This window comes from Tursiops truncatus, chromosome 6 (genome assembly GCF_011762595.2).
Source record: "Tursiops truncatus isolate mTurTru1 chromosome 6, mTurTru1.mat.Y, whole genome shotgun sequence".
Taxonomy (NCBI): domain Eukaryota; kingdom Metazoa; phylum Chordata; class Mammalia; order Artiodactyla; family Delphinidae; genus Tursiops; species Tursiops truncatus.
This window is the reverse complement of record NC_047039.1, coordinates 4,344,430-4,358,183: the sequence shown is the minus strand read 5'-3', so window position 1 is coordinate 4,358,183 and position 13,754 is coordinate 4,344,430. Positions and strand designations below refer to the sequence as shown.

At 36.8% G+C, this 13,754-nt stretch overlaps 1 long non-coding RNA gene across 1 annotated transcript; it reads left to right on the top strand.

The window, feature by feature from the left end:
* The first annotated feature begins 3,143 nt into the window (after positions 1 to 3,143).
* On the top strand, positions 3,144 to 8,182 carry LOC141278857 (uncharacterized). Its single transcript, XR_012332247.1, has 3 exons — positions 3,144 to 3,314; positions 5,789 to 5,892; positions 8,100 to 8,182. It is a non-coding gene; the product is annotated as an uncharacterized lncRNA (long non-coding RNA).
* The last annotated feature ends 5,572 nt before the right edge of the window (positions 8,183 to 13,754 follow it).

The following is a 13,754-nucleotide window of genomic DNA, read 5'->3' as shown; positions in this document are numbered from 1 at the left end:
TGTATTTCTGCTCTGCAAATAAGATCATCTGTACCATTTTTCTAGATTCCACATATATGCGTTAATATACAATATTTGTTTTTCTCTTTCTGACTTCCTTCACTCTGTATCACAGTCTCTAGGTCCATCCATGTCTCTGCAAATGACACAACTTCATTCCTTTTTATGGCTGAGTAATATTCCATTGTATATATGTACCACATCTTCTTTATTGCGTTCATGATCTCTTGATTCTTACAGCAATGTTAAGAGCTACTTACTATTATTAACATATTTACAGATGAGGTAACTGAAGCTTATGAAAGTTTACTTACATGATCAAGATATACAGAAATTAAGTGTTTACAAATGTACCTGTAACATCCACAGAGATGTCTGGCAATTGCAAATGCCCAGTGAACAGGCAAAGGAAGTGAGGTCACATAGATTATAACTGGTTTAGTCAGTACACTGTGAATAAAAAGTCCCCTCTCTACATTATGTCATAATTGCACTTTGGGGACCCTTTTTATTACCTTCTGCTTGAACCTCGATTGTTTGGCCTGCCCTCTGTGGTCTGCTTATTCCCTAGATCCCAGATGCCTCTCTTCTGACCCGTTATAGTCCCAGGGAGGGTTCATTCTCATTATGTGTTGATGAAATCGAAAATGAGGACTTGTTCTTTTCAAATAAGGGATTAAATATACATGTCAAGATATGAAAATAGAGAAGCGTGAATCAGGTTTGTCTTGGGTTTCCCAACCTTATTTCCCACTCAAATAATAGTTTTTTCACCACGCTTTAATAATGTAGAGGAAGTAAAACAACACCAACAACAATGAAACCTTTCCTGTATATCCTCTTAGGTTCAGTAACTGGAGCCTGCAAATCAAACTGATAAAAGACAGATTAATAGGAGAAAGGTTCATTTTGCATGCATACGGGGAGCCTCGCAGAAAAGAAGTGGAAACCACAAAAAAGTGGTTAGATCTAGAGGCTTATATATCATTTTAACAAAGGGCAATAAACTGTGAAGTAACTCAACAAAGGAAGGGAAGGTTGTGTTTCTAGGGCAGTAAATTGGGATAGATAAAATATATGGGGGAAACTAGTGAAAGATAAGGGTTATTTAGTAAGGTGTGTTATGCAGACTCAAGTTGATTCCTTTTTCAGTGATGAGAGTTGTCGTCAGTTGAGTCACCCTCCTCTTCCTGGTTCTGGGAAAAGTGACACCTTTGCAAAGGGGAATTTATGTCGTGCTTTTAGACTGAAAGGGTGAGGGCAGAAAGCTAATTTCTTTCAGCTTGAAACAATCCTTATGCCAAAGTGGAATATTTGGGGGCAGCAAATTCTGATTCCCTTCAATATCTAATTAATATTATGAAGCTTTTGACCTAAAACATGGCTACCGAGATTTCAGGCATATAAAATTAATATGCTAAGGAAATTATTTAAATTGCTAAGGCAATATTTTAAAAACATCTAATACCAACATATATTTATTTCTTTATTATATTGTCATGGTGAGTCACTCAGAAAATTACTATAAGAGGGCAGACTATGCTTTGAAAAAAAGTAACAGTGTGGGATTTAAGTAAAACTTCCCTAGCCAATAATTTCCTATACTGTCTTTTAAACAACTCAAATATTTTTAAGATAAAGATATTTAATTTAAATTAATGTCCAATTTAAATGTTAAAATTCGTGCGTTTGACAGACTCTAGCATACCTTGTAATTTTAGACAGAATTCTTAGAGGGCATTTTCTTTTTATAATTGATACTTTCCTCATTTAGTATATTATGTAGTCACATAATGAGTTTGAAAACTCATGAACAAATTACAGATGAAAGCAATGCATCTCTTGGGATTACAGTTTTAATACCAAGCCTAGTTATATATCTACCAGGTAATAAAAATTATTTAAAAGGGAGTATTATTTACATTATATAAAGAGTACCTAGTCCCCAAAAAGAAAATTTTACTTTATAATATTATAAAACAATAATATTAGATATGTTTAAGGATTCCTGCAGAAAGATTGCAAACCTTCAAACTTAAAAATACAGATATTGACTACTTTTTGCCCACTATTTCTCTTTTACAGCCTTACCATGTTTGTTACAGTGATATTTCTCAACAGCTATCTGCTAGAAAGATTTTCTCTTGGGTTATAGAGAAAATAACCTGTTTTCCTGTTGTATTCTAATTAGAGACCTTTAAGCTTTAAGATGAATATTTGCAACTAAGAACAAATCAGAGTAAAACTATTCAGTGCCCCTGGGAATCCCACAGCATCTGTTCTATAGTACTTATTCCACTTCTTTGGTTTTCCCACATCCCCCCATAAAGTATGTTGAGATATCAACATTCATAGTCATCATTTATAATAACCATATGAGAATATTCTGAGTACTTTCTCAGATTTATATGTTTTCTTCACATTATGATTATGCTTTAATTTTCAGTTAAAATGATAAAATTCTTATCTTTTGAAATAGTTTTTGTTTTATTTTATTATGTACTTCATACAAGATATATGCATATATCTTATAAATGTACGCACATACATGTGTTATATATGTAGTATATCTATCCGTTTGAATGTTGGCATCACCAGTTAGGCAACTTCACATTTATTCTTTTCAGTCTCAGATACAATATATCCTTTGCATGCTTAAAACTTTTAATTATAGATGGCATCCATAAAGGGCATTTTTGTTATTTTTGCCTGAATTATATAGTACACAGTAATAATAATTATCAGGCATAAGTGTGCTTATATCACCTAGTCATTCTCCTTTTTTGGAATCTAGAATGACTCCTAATCACCTCTGAAAACATTAATTCATGACTTCACTATTCCTTCTTAGTCACCTTCCTTTTACCTTAGTTGCCCTAAGAGTTCAACGTACTTCAGCATTGCGTTTCAAGCTAAGAAACTCTGTGTCCTTTACTACAATCCGAACATGACCAGTATTATTTTTCCTAAGTGGACAACTTTGTTTTAAATAATCTCCCTGTCCCTCTTTGAAAAGTCCATGTGTCATCTCCTGTGTATTCCAATTTTTGTTTCCTAAATTTCATCACACTTAAATCTACGTGCTAATCCAGTGGTTTACGTGTGTGTTCACGTGTCTGCATTTTGTGTTTTCTTTTAGGCTTACTTCTAGATGGCAAGGTCCTGAGTAGAGAGATGCATCATCTCAGTCTGCAGAAATTCCTGGAAGAATGAACACTCAGAAGGAGGTTTATACTGATCATACTACTTGATGAGTTTTCTTACTCAACTAAAGGCTCCCATGAAAGCACATGAAGATACCTTCACGTCTTCAGGTAACTATTATACAGTATAGTCTAAAAATAAAATAAAGAGCTTAAATTTAAAGTAAATTTAAAGTAAAGTAAATTTACTTTAAATTTAAAGTAAAAAGTAAAGTAAATTTAAAGTAAACACACTTTGTGTGACATGCTGGAATTTATAAAGAGATCTTGCTGCAAATCCTAATGTAAGGAATTTATGATTTAGTTGTAAAGCCACAGCTAACACGTGTGTAAGACGGCTCCCAGTACTGGACTGTATTCTATCTGCCCAAAGTGAAATAAGTATTATGAGAATGACTGAAGAAAAGAAAGGGGAGCTGGGTCTTCTGCTAGGTCATGGCATTTTCCATTTAAATCCCTCTTCAAATATTGTCTCATAAAAATATATGTAAATTAAAACTTCTATCTTCTCCAGGAAATATGAACTAGTCATATTGCTTTCAAATCCTTTTTCCTGATAAAGTAAATATCTTCTACTGTTAAGATTAGCTTGACAGTTTCTGAGAGATAAAACTATTACCATGAATTATATGGCAGCCTTGAAACATGCTAAATTAACCTGTGCTAATTCATATTTAGACATGGAAGAATCTGGGGATTTCAGAAATTTCTCGAGGGTATAGCTAAGTAGATTTAAAAGAAATAAAAACTGGCATGAATTAGGAATATACCAAAAAGCAGTTCAGTGTAGTGATGAAATATAGTAATTCAGGATTACCTTAATGCCTCAGTGACAATAGTGAATGCCTAACTGCTGTGAAATTATTAACCTTTTGTACAATAAGTTTTGATGTTTGAATCATAGCTAAGATTAATATGTAGTCTGGTCCAAAGCACACAATTTTTTATATGTCTGCAACCTCAATACGCCTGGTGTAAGAAGAAAATCTATAAAGGAATAATCAAAGATATGCTGGCAATCTAAACACTAAATTATGTCAGATTTTTTTCCTTTTCTAAAGTAAATGTTTAAATAATATACTCTTAATGCCTTTCACTGCAAGTAAACTTGCCTAGAATTTGTAGATTTAGAGATATCAAATTAATGAAAACTTGAATTTATCCTCGAATCCAATTCCTTTCCTTCATTTTGTAAGTATAAATAACTGCAGGTAGATGTTGAGGTGTGAAAGTGGGGTACCCTTGGACTTGCACACCCCACCCTTCTTATTTCCCTTCTCTGTTCCAAACCCTCTGAACTGAGGGATTCAGATATTTGAAAAACCGAGTCTCCCCGTATCAGTGTTCTGTCTCCTGTAACTGTCCTGTGGTTGTATTTGTGGCTGCCAGGGGCATTTCCAGATTGCCCTACCTTTTTCTTCTTATTTTCCCGCCACTCTCTCATCCTTCTCTTATTCAAGGTCAGTAAAAGCCAGGTAGATCAGCAGTGAAAGAAGACAGCTTTTTAATGTACATTTAAATGTCTAACCTGAGTGGTTGGCATAGACGGGATTGTTCCAGACCTGTCCTGGAAAGCTTTTCTCTCTCCACTCTTGTGTCCGTAATATCGTCCTGTAACCTCCCTCTCAGTTGCCCTTCAGGAATTACTGAGACATCACCCCCTGTCTTAGTATCTGCAGGGACATCTGAAAATTTCACATGCAGACCACCTCCAATTATGAAACTCAAATTCCTTTTGTTAGAGGCTCTCCTTGGGAGGCCCTAATCCTGTCACCTTGCTCTTTGGGGCTCTCTTCTTTGTTTTTTCTCTGTAACAGCACTTTTACAAGGGTCAGGAAGGCGATGATCTATAAAATGTCTTTCATCTTTCCCTGCTCTGTTGTGCTAATTTGGCACTTTCTCCTCTTTTATAATAGAGTACTGAGGTCCTGTTTTTCAATTAGAATTTTCTGATTAATTCTTCGTGATTTAGAGCATCTTTATCTCTTCAAGGAATCAGATTCAGTTAACCTAGAGTAACCTCAATCTTGTACATGACATAAGAAATCTTTCTTTACTTCTACCTTTTTCATACAGTCATGCTTAGACGATTTTTTCTGGTAACCTTAGAGGAACTTAAAAGGAAGATTTAGGTAAAATATTGTAAGAGCAGAAAGCTAATTGGAATCTCAGTTAAAAAATTTATTGCCATATCCTACAGCAATAAAGAGGTCAAACAAATCTCCACTATTTTGCCAGCAATACATTTGCATTAGAAAAATCAATGGAAGGTAATATAAGAAATCAATTTAGAAAGGTTAAATTGATTTGTTAACCCTTGTATTACCATTAGGGCCGGTGCTACTGATGGAAATAAAACTGGTTTTGACATAATAGGTCTTATTCCTGCTTTGTACTGAATGGTCTCTGAGAGTCCTCTATAATAATTACGGGTATGCATGCAGTAAGCGATGAAAACAGTTTTTCTGAACCTTTTATGGAACTAGAGGCATGGGGTTTAGAGATTGCCCATTGAAGGTATGTGTATGTGTGTGTATGTATTTCTTATTTTCAACATTTTGTAAACATACCTGATGTATTTTCAGCCAGAGACCAGTGAAACACCTGCCACACATTTCTCTTTCCTCTGTTCATCCATTTTTGGGCACCAGTATTTGGAAGAACACAGGCTCCACTTGAAATAATCCAGGTTGGTTGGTTTGCCAGGACAATTCCACAGTAAAAGGGGAAAATCGTTTGTAGGCACGCTGCTTAAGAACTCACTTGACAGTCCTTTTTCCACTTTGCTCAATATCTCCTTGCAAAATATTTCTCATTATTAGTTTTCAACATTTCCTCTAGTACTTTATTAAAAAATATGCCTGCTAACACCCCAGTGATCACCATAATTTGAGCAATTCTGTCATGAGTAGGATTTCCCTCTAAGAAGTTTGTTAATCTTGACCATATCCCCTCACAGGTCTTTTGATGTTCTTTTACCAGGAGAAATCCGTTTTTTTTTCCTATTATCTGTAATGATTTAGAAATTTATACATGTGATAATGGAGGCATTTAATTGAGTGTGTATTTTTCCTGGAGCCAAATTTAAATGTTTTTCTGGGACATCTGTTTCCATAGGCATTCTGTTACTTGAGGGTTTACATCAGACTCCCCCAGAATATTTTCTTATCCTGGGCACATTCATCTACCACAGGGGCTAGCAAGCTACTTCTGAAAAGGGCTTCTGTGTTTGCTTTCTCGCTGCTGCAGTAACAAATTACTGCTAACTTAGTGGTTTAAAACAACACACATTTCTTTTTCTGCTACAGTCCTGGTAGACAAAAGTCTAAATTGAGTCTAACAGAGCTGACCTCAGGGAGTCATCAGGGCTGGTCCTCTGGAGACCCTGAGGGGAGAGTTCATCCACTTGCCTTTTTCAGCTGCTAGAGGCCACATGGACACTATGGTCTCCTGCTTTCATCTTCAGATATCCTGTAGTCTCTCATCTCCTGCTTCCCTCTCATCAGGACCCTTGTGATTACTTGGGACCCACCTGGATACCCCCAGATACTCTCTCCATTTTAACATCCTTAATCACATCTGCAATGTCCCTTTTGCCATATAAGGTTCTGGGGATTAGGATATGGACATTTTGGGGAATGGGGGGGTGGGGTATTAATCAGCCTAACACAGCCAGATCGTAAATGCTTAAGGCTTTGCAGGCCACAGTCTTTATCACATATTCTTCTTTGTTTTATTTGTTTACTTGTTTGTAACCCTTTAAAAATCTTAAAACCATACTTAACTCATGGGCCATGTAAAAATACATTACAGGCCAAATCTGGCCTAAGGGCATTAGTTTACTGGCCACTGGTCTACACAAGTCTGGTTTTTATTTAATTCTGTTTATGGATGTACAAATCCTTTGTTACACCACATAACCGTACTGGAGATATTAACATCTTATCTGCCACACCATACAGCGTGTATTTAAGGAGTCTTTTTCTTTCCAACATACCACACAGTCTCAGTGATGACAATGGTGACTAGAATTGATATTATTTTGTCAGTTCTGGATTCCATCTGCTTTGCAAATATAACTACATTGTAAAACAAGTTTTTACAATTGACAGCTTTCAGTCGTTATTATGTTATAACACCATCTGCATCCCCTAATATTTCTAAGAGGTGTTTTTCCTTTATTTGTCCATTCCCAGCCAATTGTACCATTGGTGAGATAAATTTTACTTTCATCCGGAAGACAATGCAAACCACACTGTCCAGTGACAACCTGCCCTAAGTTGGGTTTACCTTAGATTTCCCATTGTTGGTCTTCCTTAGCCTGACTCTCCAGGACTCCAGTCACTTCAGATACACTCCATCCTGCTCTCAGCATTGTTGGCAGAGGGGAGGTTCCCATAGAGTCATCATCCTGTTAATTCATCCAATTAGGTATTCATTGTCCCTCCAGACCAACTTTCTAAATGTGGCCTGCTTCCTGGAAGAGAACTTCCTCTGTGTCATTATGAGAATTTCCAAGTCCATTACATCATGATGAAAAACGTAAAATAACTGATCATACCCTAAGAGCGGTTCCTAACACCCCTGGGTCACAGTGGGTCCAGTGCTAATCAAGCTATCCCATATGCCACTGCTTTACACACTAACGAATCTCGTACCGTTTGAAAAAGTGCCCTGCACCAAACAAACATTGTGTGTCCCATGAGACTGTCATCTGGGGCTCTTCTAACCCCGTAACAGCTCTAGCTGGGAAGGCCATTAGTCTTCCCATTCCAGTGGAATGGAGGTGACCTAACCATAATTTTAGCCACCAAATCACACCCACATCCGTCTTTTTGGTGACTGTCTACAGTCCATTTCCACTGTCTTTAAGTAAATTCTATGTTTCCTTCACAGACCCGTGGTGACACAGTGACCAGGCAGCTACATTCTGCTTTTCATCACATTAAGGCTGCTATCTTAGCAGTTCCATGTTCAAGCTTTATTTATGGTCACCCGGAGTGCAGAATCTCTGTTGTTCAGCCTTCTGCTCTGTCCAGTGTGTTGGTACTATTTCCTCCATCTAATCTGACAGTCAACCAGACAGATTCATGTGGCTGATGAACTGGGAACCAGCTGTATTTGACTCCTGTAAGTTGCATCACCCGAGGGCACCTTCTCACTCCTTTGCTCAAGATTATTTAGTTGAACCCTTTAGGTGGAAGTTGTAATTCAGCAATAGTCTATTTTTTCTTCTCCAGAGAGGACAGCTCCCAGAAGTTTTTCCTAACATTGGTCATTAGCACCAGATCTGAGACAGGTAGGAGTGTTGTTCTAGTACTTCATACACTTGGGGGAAGTGGGATGGTTTGCCCATCCTCAATTGTAATAGAATTCTAAGAGCCTCTTCCCTATGCTATGATCTCCTGCTTTTTCCATTTACTACCTCTCTTAACCTCCCCTTCTCTGTGGTTGAGCTTTCCAGATCAGCACAAATACTACTTACCCACAAAGATGATAATAACACCAGACTAGCTCGCACTTCTCCCGAGCCCCACTTCAAGGCAGATATTATAAGTTCAGACAGGAGAGGAATCAAGATTTTCCTTCCCACTGAGGAGTGGAGATGCATTCAGAGCTTGTTAAATTTACCTACAGAGGAAGAAGTTAGACCTACCCCTAAAGAATCTCAAACCCAACAAGTCACCACTGGGTGGCATGTGTCAGTTTGGGACAAAGGCTCCTGTCTGCACACGTGGTCTGCTATTACCTGAGCAGATAGGTCATAAGTACCTCCTAGGAGTGCCTGTGCCATTTACCCCCGTAAAACGTTCAGTTGTTTCTGCTCAGACCACATGCAAATTCAGGCCTCTTCATCTTGATTTTGGGAAGCGGGCACAATAAAATCCCTAGATGAGAATGATAATTTTACCAAAAACAAACAGACTCGCTAGTCTCTGAAGTTCTTTATTAGCAGGCCCTTGAGAAATAATGATTAACTTCTCATGATTAGATTGTTATATTTGGTTGCTCTGGCCCTTTTAACTTCTGGGAATATTACAGAATCACTTGGTCCATGAATTTTATCAGGGTTTATGCACGAGACACCATTCGTCACTAAGGTGTCACACCAGTGGTCCTTACCCCCTCCCCCCAAAACACTTCTTCTGAGAAGCAGTTACCATGATATCGTTAATGTCCTATACTGACTTGTCCTCAAGGGTTTTCAGTTCTAACTCAAAGATTATGCCAACATACCATGACATTTAGATATACTTTTGTCACCCAGTAAACGTATACTGGGACTTCCATTCCATAAGAATACAACTTTTGCCTGCCTGACCTTCAAAACTGGAATCACACAGAAGAGGAACCCAGGTCTGTAATGTAATACGAGCTCACCTTCAGCCGTTGTTCTTCCTAAGTCGTCTTCATCGCCATGGTTACAGTGGAGAATTCAGAGGAAACACCTTGGTGTCTCAGCCATTATGCCTTCAAAGTCTGAAAGGCAGTCTTGCTTCCAGTATCAGCCTGATATAACTCCAAGGATCAGAACATCAAATCAGAGTTACACAAATTATAAGATCTTTTCCAATATCAAGCTCTCTTAAGAATTTCTAGGGTACTAGTAATGGAGATGCCCATATGAAGCAGCTTAGCTCCCAAGTTTTTCTTTCATATCATGCATCTTCTAAGCAAATACACAGAAGATGCTGTATCAGTCATAAAGCACCCCAGTATTTTTGGAGACAATAACATAGGTCACATGGCATGTTCCAGGGACAGCCATAATTCATAGATTTCTATTATTTAAATTATATATATAAATATGTATATATATATATTTACCATAAGACAGACAGATTCTGCTATAAGCGTTTCAGAGATAATGACTCTCCTGCCAACAGAAACCATTTACTGTTGACCCTTGAGCGACAGGAGTTTGAACTGGGTGGGTCCATTTACATACAGATTTTTTTCCATAGTAAATGTTACAGTACCGCAAGATGCAAGGCCGGTTGAATCTGTGGATGAGGAATTGCTGATATGCAGGAACCACAGATACACAGGACCAACTCTAAGTTAAATCAGCACCCTTAAATATCGTGACCCCCGTTAAATCAGTCATCCTTCTTAAATCTATTGACGTTCATTAAGCCAACCAAACACCCTAGGTCTCCTGAGCCCGATTCAATCAACCCCCTTAGGTTTCCTGACCCCCATTAAATGAATAGCCTGTCTGAAGTCTCCTGACACCCATTAAGAAGGATGATTGATTGAATTAGGGTCACCATATGTAAGAAGGCAGATTGAATCAAAGGGAGTGCTCCCAAGCACCCCCTAGGGTACAGCTGGGGAGGGGGGCGCTTGGTGTGTGGTGGTGGTGTGGTGCCGTCCCTTGTAGGGGGGAGTTCGGGTGCCCCGTGGGGGGCCTGTGCACCGCCTCGTGTACAGCAAGTGCAGGCACGGTCCATGTCCCTAATCCCCAATGTGGTGCTCAAGGGTCAGCTGTAGTCTGTTCCCAAAGAAGCCTGCCACTAGTATGTTTACAAGAAGGGTAAATCGGGTCACCTGCCTCTTACGCCCCTAGAGCTTTCCCCGCCATTTCCTAATCCTCCAGCCAGACAAAGTAAAGGAAGGGTTTAAGGACTGTAGGTATGCAAACTTTTCTAACGCTTCTTTTTCCTATGCTAGCAGTAATTTCTGTTTTTACAGTGTTTCTGAGAGGTAGGAAAATGAAAAAAATCTTTGCTAACTTCCTAGAATACTGATCAGCTTTTAATAGAGTTTTGGCTTTTATGTAGTTGATTATCATGTTAATATTCCTGGCAAACTCTGATAGCCAAGTCCATCTATGCTTTTAAAAGTAGGTTTAATAAAAATCAGTATGTGTAAGGATGACAGCATCAATTCTCAACATATTTTTACACTTCTAACCCTCACTTTTTGGAAAATCTTATTTTTAAAAATATCAATGTTGGCAAACTTGACTTTGAAGTTTAACTTTATTTTTCAAAACAACCAAATAAATTTAGATCATGCCCGATGAATATAGTTTTGGTTAATTAAAATAAGTTTTAGAATATTAAGTCTAAATCCAGAGGTTAAGATAATAGTGGAAATTTTGTCATAGTCCTTATTAATTTGCTGTGAAGTTCAATTCATAAAATGGAAGCAATATGCTTTTATTTTAAATTTTTCTAACACATACAACTGATTACATTTTTGTGGTACCCATTGAAGAAATCACAGTTTAAGGAGATAAAGTGATTTATCAATCTTCTAATATATGATACGATATAAATAATATAATACACATCTATACATAAACACAAATACAAACTTTATAGCCTAGGTGAGGTAAGGTTATAGTATATGGTTTTGAGTGACTATTTTTTCTCATAAAAATTTGCTGAAGAGCTCAGAATAATGAAATATAATTTTATATATTTGTTATAATTAAATAAATAAAAATTATTGTATTTCCGTGGAAAAGAAGGGCCAAATGAATGTTAGGATGAATTCAGGTAAGACCATCTTCAGAAACTTCTGTATAATAATCAGTAACTCTTACTTAATCTTTTGGCATATTACAAAATACAGTACTATCTTATGTACTAGATTTTGAGTTCTATGTTATTCTGCGATAGTAACCTAAAGATAACAATTCTTAAAAATTAAGATTCATTTAAGAAGACTACTGATACTTGTTTTAAAATGAAATCGGACATTTCAGTGAAAAATATTTGTATAGGGTTGAATAGCTCATAAGGAAAATCTTCATGTTATGTTAAAAATAAACTACCCATACATCTTTCTTTGGGTAAATATGGCAAAAGGACATTTCAGAAACAGATGAAATGACAGTGGGATTGTAAATTTCCCTCTGCTCACATTCTCACTCCCAAATGAAAAGATGAAAATAACAAGGAAGCCTTGCCTTCCTTTACTTATTTGCTCTCTAAAAAGTCTGCCTGCTCTCCACACATCTGCCGGCACTGGGTAGAGTAATGAAGTTTTCCACCTTAATTTAGGAAATGCAGAGTCTGGATTTCGTCTGTGAGCCCTGGGAGCTGAAGTTTCAGGAGGATCACTTGCTGGCTTGATGTAATGCAGCTGTAATTCAGTAAATGGTATCTCATTGCTCAAAAAACATTCATTTAATTTTAAGTAAAATAGTACTAAACTAAGCACGAACAGGATTTCTAAAAGGAATAAACAAGTCTCTAAACGGCCACGGGCATACTCCTCAGCCGAATGTTGTAAAAAACAAAGCAGAATAACCCTTAGGAAATCATTCTTTTACACGAAAAAGTAATGGTAATAAAACACCAAATTGAATTCTGTCTACAGTAGTCTCTTAGCAACTTGCTAAATACGTATGTAAAATGCTGTTAACTTCTATTAAGATCTTATTTTCTGACGAAAAATATAGTCTTTTCCTTATGTGAAGAGTGAGTGGGGTTGGATAGATGATCTTTTGGTTCATTTCCAGTTTAGAACAAAAAAAAATCTAAGGATGAAATGGATAAGATGCTTAATGACACACTTGTAATGTGTTACATATGTTTGACAATATACAGGAATGTATGAGCATTTTTACTGTAATTAACCAGTTCTCCAGGGCTAAGGGGTAAGAAGATCACTTTACTAAGTGACACCTGGCATGTGATTAGGAAACACGGTTAGCACAAGACTTCTTCCTGCTAAATCATTACGAATACACTGATGATCATTTTGTGCCTACCCAGCTCACTCACTTCTTCCCACGTGATGTTAAAATCTAACAGAGTATTTTAGAAAATCCACAAATCCAAGAATGCTTTTGCTTTTGTTATGCTAGTGTCAGATTTCAAAGCAGGGGAGTGCAGTTGAAGAGGCAAAAAAACTGAAAGGTGCATTGAATAACCTTTTCAAGGACAAAACCCATGCTTGACTAGATGATTTAATTGATTCATTTATTAAAGAGATACTGATAATCTAGTCTATGCCTGGCTCTGGGGATATAACTTGAAAATATGGTCTCTTTTCTAAAGGATTTTATAAAATTTTTGAGGGGACAAATAAGTAGATTTGAGAACGCAGCTGTATTTTGTCAAATTAGACATTAATGAGATTTGCAAAATGTGAAACAATCTCACTTCTAATCAAATTTATGTGTGGTTTTGAGGAATATTATTCTATTCCATGAAAATTTATTTATGTTAACTTTTAATGAGTTTATTAATGTTATTTTAAATATACTATTAGATTTTTTTAATTATTATTTTAAATTATAAAAATGATAAATATCAATAGATGTAACCCACATAAGCAAAAGCTCTAGGGGGACCTTAATAAAATTGACTAATTTAAAGGATTCCTTAGCCCTCAAAGTTTGAGAACCTCTGTGTTTGTAACAGTGGCTCCTTCTCGAGCAATAGGATTGGAGAGCGATGAGATTTGAAAGGTTAAAGGATATTTTTTTCACCTATTTTTTTGTATGCCTTGTTTTCTCATTTGTTTCCCAGATCCTGTTTTGCAGTTTTTTAGATACCACCCAGTTTATCTTCAACTGCTAATTTTATGTGC